The following is a 6,941-nucleotide window of genomic DNA, read 5'->3' as shown; positions in this document are numbered from 1 at the left end:
GTGGAGTAAATAAGGGGAAAGAGTAAAATAAGATAAAAGTAAAATAAGGGGAAAGAGTAAAATAAAGAAAGGGGAAAGAAAACAAAAAAGAAGAATGAAAAACCAACCTGCTCGCTGAAAAGTTGAGTGCCTAATGGTCGGTCGCAGCGCAAAAATGGTCAAACATAGAACTAAAAAAAGCCGTTACAGCAATGACTAAGTGTTATTTATAAAGAAAACGTTAATAATTAAAAATATATAACATATTGAGAATTAGGAGGTGTAATGGAAAATTCATTATGTCAGAGGAAAAACGCATTATGTTTCCATGTCACGATAATTACTAAACAGTTATCTTTTTAATTTCATAACATTTCACTTGATCAACTGACAGAATGATTAATTCCATAAAATCACTTCTTGGTATTTAGAATATTGATTCTATAACAGTTCATCATTGGATGAATTGTTAAGGACATACTGTAAATTTTAGTTAACTGTATTATTTTAGTATTTTTGTTATACTATTGCAAAAAAAAGTTGGAATTTTGCAACGAGAAATGTTATAAAAAGAACTTTTCTGAAAACTTATGAAATTGGAGTTCGTCAATCTGTCAAAGATTTCTTTGGAAAATTGATGAATAATATAGAAATACCTGTTTTAGTCAACTCGACTCAAAATAGTGATGCGCACACTGTATTTGAAGAAAACAGAATTTTATTTTTAAAACGGATAAAAAGTGATTTAATTTTTTTATTAATGGCTTAAAGGGCTTTATATATGCTTATAAAACAATAAAAAAATGTATTACACCTATTCAATTTATGTTATAATTTTCAACCTTACAAATCTATTTGGTTCGTCAATTCCCTAAGAAGGCTAACTTAGTGACGCGGTGAGAGGGATGCGCTGGGATCTTTTGAGCGCTGCTCTACCCCTCACACGTGAGGGATAGAGTGGGCTCAGGGATCCTCAGGTCGATTATGTAAATATTGTATATAAGAGTGTAAATATGACTAGAGATTATATTATTATTATTTTTTTTTTTTTACATACACACAGTTTGATTATGTTCATTTTGTTTATTCTTCTTTTTGTATATATTTTAAGAGAGATTATTTTTTTTTTATTTATTTATTTTCATTCTTATTTTATTTTTTTTAAGTATGAATGTGATCAGTCACCACTATTACCTATTGCTCATAATAGTGTGGCAGATTGTAATATCTATCAATTAAATAAAATTTAAAAAAAATTATCTAAGCGTCAGTGAAGGCAAAAAACCGTGTAGATTTTTGAAGGATGACATTTGAAACGGAATTCCCCTCCCACTTTTATGCTATTCTTGTCAGGAAAACAACCCGAGATTCCGAATTTACATAATATGCAATATTTATTAAATAATATGTGTATAAAAAATATACATTTTTTTATTCTAGCGGTTTTACCCATGTCAATGTTGATGAAAACCACTGAAATGGAAAAGCCATTTGAATTAAACAAATTACCGCTCTTATGTTAATAATAAAGCACCGGAGCTTGAAAAAATTTCACTAATTTTATAAATAGGCACTCAATATTATTGGAAACTATTAGAGTTCTATAATATTCAAGAGTTTGATTTGTCCGCTACATAAGAATTGAGATCTGAATGATCTACAGAATTATTGGATCATTTATTTTATAGAAGACAGCAATGTTCTACCAGAGGACCAAGCTGGTTTAAGATTTTTTAAATCTTATAGAATTTTGGAGGATCTGTTTTGTTTATGGGACCATAAAATTTGATTTAAAGTGTGGTACAGCAATCGTTCGGTATGGCGCCTTAGTGCTGCTAATCCATCTGCATCCCCGCTCGATCCGCTCCTTCGACCAGCCTTTCTCACCCAGCGCATCCATCTGGGTGCTTTCTTCTCTAGAAATTCCAGGGTGTCTAGCAAAATGGCTTGATGAAATTCTCCGACTTTTCCCGGTTTATTTTTTCAATTTTTTTCCTTAGAGCAAACAAAATTTGCTTGAACTGATAATATTTTTACCTTATCAGACATACATCATACTAAGGATGTATAACATTATTTAGTAATACCATTTTTACATTCTCTTACTTTTATGTGGAATATGTAGTAAAATAAAGTATTGTGATCGCAAAAACTTCCGATTTCGAGTTTTTGACGGAAAAACATGAGTCCAAATAAGTAAGTCTCGGAAAATGGTCAGCGAGGTGCCCGTGTGAACAGCCTGGCTCAAAAACGGAAGGTCGCACCAGACAGAAATTATATATTTAGGACAGGTGTATGCCTGTGATGTGGTCTGAACTTTTTTGTTAAAATCGACTTATCGAAAATGCCACTTTATAGAAACGATTTTTCATATATTTTTTCTTATTTATTTATTTCTCTTTTTTTTTAGGAAAGGGATGGGTGTTACGGTTGCCATGTTGAAATAAAAACAGTGGCGATATCTGCGTAGACAAGGGGGTTACGGTTATCATGGGAAAAACAAAACACGAGCGATATGTTCAGACGAGTGGGTTTTGGTTTTGTGAAGGTGACAGTTTGATTTTGGAATACGTATGTTCAGACGAGTGGGTTTTGGTTTTGTGAAGGTGACAGTTTGATCTTTAGATACGTTACGACTGTTCAATCTGAAGGGGTAATATTTTATCAGGCCCTGTGTCTTTACTGTTTGAACCGAAATAGCACCATATGAGAAATGTTATCGTATATGTTTTGTTTTTCAAAATTATGGTGTTCTACTTCAATGGACGGTCATTAACACTAGAGCTGGGGGATATAGTGGACTGCGTAGCAACGAATCTACAGCACGTCCTCGATAGGAGAGTTGTGGCAGGTGTCATCTTTATACTTCAGGATAGATCTCACTATATAAACAATTGTTGAATTATGACCACTGGCGAATACCTTTACATGTAGATACCAGAAAATCTAGGGGTGTTACCTACCCATCTGTTGAATTATCGTAGTATTCCGTGAACAACAAAAAAAAAAAACATAAGCAAATTAACAATTTGAAAGCACAGAAAGAACAGCAGAACTATATGTACAAAAGTTTAACAATACTAAGTAATCTATATACAGAGAATGAAAAAGGAAAAAAAAAATTCTTATCAATTAATAAAACAATTAAAACTTATAGGTTGACTTAACCTTAACTTAATGCTTAACCTTAATAACTATATTTACATTATTATTCTCTTATCCAGGAGATGCTGAAGAAACGTCACTGCACTATATCCCCACTTCTAGTGTTAATGACCGTCCATTGAAGTAAAACATCATAATTTTGAAAAACAAAAGATATATGACAACATTTCTCATATGGTGATATTCCAGTTCAAACAGTACAGACAGAGAGCCTTTAAACTATTACCACTTCACATTTAACAATCGTAACGTGTTCCAAAATCAAACTGTCACCTTCACTAAACCAAAACCCACTTTTGGTTTGAACATACGTGTTCCAAAATCAAAAACTGTCGCCTTCACAAAACCAAAACCCACTCGTCTGAACATACGTTTTCAAAATCAAAACTATCGCCTTCACAAAAACAAAACCCACTCGTCAAAACATATCGTTCGTGTTTTTATTTCACCATGACAACCGTAACACAGTGACGGAGATTCCTCAACCTGAGTGTTCCCTCTATTCGGATTCCCTTCGAACGATAGCAGAGTATGCCATCTCCACTAGTATTAATTCATTTAGTCAGACATATAGTTACTATTGCAAAAGATAACATGTTCTACAATGCAATTTAATCACAGATATTAATTAATGATGAATTACTCTTACATATGTTCACAATCAATTAAATTTCATAGCAGTACTTATTTATTTTTTCCTTCACAGATAAAATTTTCGCAAAGCATCATAATGACAAACTAATATCACACGTTTTATTTGGAAGAGTATGGATAATTTTTTGTTAGGTAACTTTAACGTCATAAGCAGCAATGGTGTGCCAGTACCGGCGTTTGAGTCAGAGGAAGAATTAGATGAGTTAAAGGAAGAATTGAAGGATTTGGTGGCAGAAGTGGAACTTGACAATAAATATAATTTACAAAAATTAATAAGGAACGGCTCCGGTTCTTACCAGGATATACCTGAATTGGTAGATACTAAAAATATTGTCTTGGACTCTTTGAAAGATATGAAGGAGGGGATCGACAAGTGCAAAGATGTCTGGAGTGTGTGTGACGTCATCGACAAGAGCTACAAAAGGCTGGCGGATGATTCGAGAACGAGCAGTTTAGTAGATGTCAACGTTGGGAAGAATTCACTATTTGTTTTCCATCCTAAGAACTATTGATCCGTTTTATGATTCATGTTTGTTATAGCCAGCAAAGGTAAAATAAATATTTTAAATTGGAACTCGATCATTAATTAGAAAGGAATCAATTAACAATTTTTTTTTAAAATTTATATATTGAAAGTGAACAAAGTTACACTACATAATAATGATAATTTTACAACAAGAGATCACGTGACCATCTTCTTTTCAGACGCCTCAGAGAATTGACGGAATAGATTGGGATGAGAGAGGCCGAATTGGAAACTTAGCGATTACTAAGTTTATGGTTAAATATATTGGTTCCATAAGGGTTATTTAACAATTTTTTAGTAGTTTTCACAATTGTAGTTTCGGAATCACTTTCGATTATAACTACCAATTAATATTGGCCAGACCCAACTAGTAAGTACTACACAGTCAGTCAGAGTGGCACTAAAACCAGGAGTAAGCCTGATGGACTAATGAAATTTTTTTTAAATATGATCATTTGAACAGGCTTTTGATCTAGAATGGCACCCGGGACTGCTTTACAAACTCCGTAAATTTCTAACTCCTAAATACTTTCTCATTATTCATTCCTTTCTCACTGACAGATTATTTAAAGTAAACAACAATGGTTCCTATTAATCCCTTTTTTTTCAGTACGCTGGTGTTCCTCAGAGTAGTATCCTCGGTCCCATCTTCTACACAATCTATAAAGCAGACATCCCAACCAATCCTAACACTATCCTCACCACGTATGGCGATGACACATGTGTGCTCGCTGGTAATAATAACCCTTTGATTGCATCCCAAACTCTTCAATCCTATATCACAGCACTCGAAGAATGGTGTCGTAATTGGAGGATTAAAATAAATTCCAACAAATCCCATCAAATTACTTTACCCTACGTCGTAAACCTACTGACTGCCCTACAGTATACTTCAATAATGTTGCCCTTACCTCTGTTGAACAGATCCGCTACCTTGGACTACAGCTGGACAAACGCCTAACCTGGAATCCCCACACAAGACAGGAAACTGCACGTCGATTTCGACTATTAAAGCACTTACTAGATAAACGGTCCAAACTTCCAATTTATTACAAAAGACTGATTTACATGACAATTATAAGGTCTATCTGGACATACGGCGTTGAGCTTTGGGGCTCCACTAAAACTTCGAATTCCTCTCGTATCCAATCCTTACAATCTAAAATCCTTCGTATAATGCTAAATGCTCCCTGCTTTGTCACGAATAAAATCATCCACAAAGACCTTAATGTTCCATTTGTAACCGATCTAGCCCGAACCAGATATCAATCCTTCCATTACAAACTCCCTAAACACTCAAACCCATTAGTTTCTAATCTTGCTTCCTCTTTTATTCCGGACAATACTCCGAGGTGTCTGAAAAGAAGATGGCCTCGAGACCTTATATTGTAAAAATGTTTTAGAGTGCTACTATTTGGTAGTTTCTCTACATCCTTGTACCATTTTTAAAAAAAAAATCTATGAAGATTAAACAGTGTGTTTTTCATTTCATGCATCAATATAAATCACAATTAACTTGCCATTAAATAATAATTAATTTCTAGGGAGATAGCACCAACAAAAATTAAGCAAAACTCAAAAAAAGTACGAGTAATAAAACAGCTCATTTCGGTGTTAACTAGTTGTTGAAAACATTGTTAGTAGTATCATGTTTCATTTTTAGTATCATTGGAAACATTGTTAGTATCATGATACGATTTATTACACTCGAACGTTGGTGTTACCTCTAACGTTCAGAGGCAGCAAAAAAAAAAATCTCTTACATCTAACCTTGAGGACAAGAATTGTTAACTTTTTTTCCGGCTAGCTCTACATCTTTGACCGCCCGAACCAGCCGTCTCCACGCCTGCCTTTATTTTTTACTTTCATGACCCTCTTACAAGTCATTTTTGACATAAAAGGGGTTATTCACAGTGTACCAACCTATTCTATCCCCATAATAGGGGATCAAGTTTTCATTTTGTGGGACCACTACAGAAATAAAAGTGGCCTCCCCAGGCCAGAATCGAACCAGAATTGTTAACTTTTTTTCCGGCTAGCTCTACAGTCCTTGAACATCTTTGACCGCCCGAACCAGCCGTCTCCACGCCTCCCTTTATTTTTTACTTTCATGACCCTCTTACAAGTCGTTTTTGACATGAAACGGGTTATTCACAGTGTACCAACCTATTCTATCCCCATAATAGGGGATCAAGTTTTCATTTTGTGGGACCACTACAGAAATAAAAGTGGCCCCCCCCAGGCCAGAATCGAACCGGCGCCGTTTTAGTTTCCAGGTCGCAAAGACCTACGCCTAAAATCCCTGATTCATAGACAGCTCCTCCACGCCTGACGTTGCAGTTAAAAGGGTTAAAAACGGATAAAATTAATTTCAAGTTCAGAAAAAACAAAACAAAATACCTGGGAACAATTTTTTCCTGTCTAATCACCATTACAGTATTCTAGATAAGGTGCGACAGTTCATTATCAAGGCATGCACTTCTGGCAGCTAACGTGACAGTAAGGATCACTTAACACCTGATAGTGCGACGGTGCTTATCAAAGCAGTAAATGCTGTCAATGAGGCAACTGTCATACATTTTCCACCATAGTAGTGGCCCCGAAAAGATTTTTCCTG

General features: G+C 34.8%; 1 protein-coding gene across 1 annotated transcript in view; it reads left to right on the top strand.

Annotated features, from left to right (window-relative positions):
* LOC106680369 (acid phosphatase type 7) overlaps positions 1 to 6,941 on the top strand; it is a 52,755-nt gene that overhangs the window by 21,288 nt on the left and 24,526 nt on the right. The gene's annotated exons all lie outside the window — the stretch shown is intronic.

Source organism: Halyomorpha halys, unplaced genomic scaffold, assembly GCF_000696795.3.
Source record: "Halyomorpha halys isolate HHAL.00 unplaced genomic scaffold, Hhal_1.1 Scaffold257.1, whole genome shotgun sequence".
Classification (NCBI taxonomy): domain Eukaryota; kingdom Metazoa; phylum Arthropoda; class Insecta; order Hemiptera; family Pentatomidae; genus Halyomorpha; species Halyomorpha halys.
The sequence above is the reverse complement of the archived record's forward strand: the minus strand, read 5'-3'. Positions and strand labels throughout refer to the sequence as shown.